The sequence below is a fragment of the Euphorbia lathyris genome, chromosome 2, assembly GCF_963576675.1.
Source record: "Euphorbia lathyris chromosome 2, ddEupLath1.1, whole genome shotgun sequence".
NCBI classification, from domain to species: domain Eukaryota; kingdom Viridiplantae; phylum Streptophyta; class Magnoliopsida; order Malpighiales; family Euphorbiaceae; genus Euphorbia; species Euphorbia lathyris.
The window spans coordinates 63,336,427-63,338,144 of NC_088911.1; positions in this window are offsets into that span (position 1 = coordinate 63,336,427).

The following is a 1,718-nucleotide window of genomic DNA, read 5'->3' on the forward strand; positions in this document are numbered from 1 at the left end:
AGTAGATAGTAGAAAGGCAGGACTCACAGGCCCTATTTCAAAAATACCAAAAGACTAAAAGAGGGTCCAAATATGTCCATAACTCCAAACATGCATAGACTCAATTAAATAAATTTAATTGGTTGATTACATAACTATCTTATGTAATATTTATGTTAATCACATTAACTTATCAATTAACTTTAATCCAATTTTACTTCTAATAGTTTCGTATCTTTTATATTAATCTTTAGATTAATATAACTATACAAAACTTTAATTATGCACGTCCCAATTATTTTGATTTTAATTCATTTAACATTTTGATTTACAAATTGGTAAAACAAATTTTTAAACAAATTTTCATTCGATAATCAAAACAGAAAACTATCAATTTCTGAAACATATATATTTAAATATAACAAAACGATTTTAAACAATTTAAAATCAAGTGGGTCTCGGGCCGGGCCTGAGAGTGGGCTGCTGCCGATTGGCAGCAGCCCTAGGGCGGCTGGGATGTCGCTGCCTTGCAGCAGCGGCGGCCCGGCGCCGCACGCGGCTGCTGCCGTGGGGCAGCAGCCGCGCGACAGCGGCCAGTCGCGCCGCGAGGCGCAACTCGGGCTGCTGTCGTATTTATTTATTTTTATATATATAAAACAATTTTAAATATATATATATCAGTTCTAAAACGGTTTTAAAACGATTTTCAGAAAATAGGAAAAACTACTATAGATTTCCGTTTTATCTTTAGAATTAATAAAACTGATTTTATCAATCTAACTATAAAACTAATAGATTTCGTTATCATTATTATCAACCAAAATAATTAGGAACATACGCATAATCTATTTTAATTAACAATTAATTAAAACTTATTTATCCTTAGAATTAATTAATCAAAACAATTTGTTAATTAATCCTAACTATAAATATTTATTCAATCCTATTGAAAAACTTCTAAATTTTCATATATGAAATAACGGATTTAACGATGGCTCTGATACCACTATTGGAAATTAGGCTAAGGTATAGCAGCGGAAATATAAATTTTTTAACCTATTTCCATTTAACCACAAGATCCGTTAACCGTTATTTCATATAAAGAGGGATAAGAAGAATTACCTTTTGATGATCAATCTACCGTTGTTAATGAAGTGCCCACAACTCTTCTCCGAGTTCCCAAACAGGGGAAGATTAATTTAGAATCAACCGTTGAATAGCAACCAAAGTAGATTGCCTCTAACTAATCAACACAAGATCAAGGATAAAAGAAATAGATGAAATCAATTGATCGGAAGGAAGCCGTAGAGAAATCTCGTCCTCGAACTAGGGGTGTCGAATTTTCTCTCTCTCTCACTATAGGGATTTCAAAAATCTCAGTAGGGAATGCACTTGGGGATTTCGAAAATCACTAGGGGGGTATTTATAATCTCTTGTATCTAATCCCTAGTTAGATAGAATTAGGTTACTGAATAGGAATTCAATTCGGAATAGAATTCCTAATTATTATCTCATTATATATCTAATATATTAAGGATAATAATAATAACCTTATTGGATAATAATAGGAGTATTTTAATCTAATTAAAACTCCTAACTTATTTATCTCTTAATTAATTTAATTCATAATCCTAATCTAATTAGGAATAACAAAATCAAATTAATTATTCATGTATTCTATTACATGAATTTCGACCCCCCCTTGGTCCATGGGCCTTATTGGGCTCATTTGGGCTTCC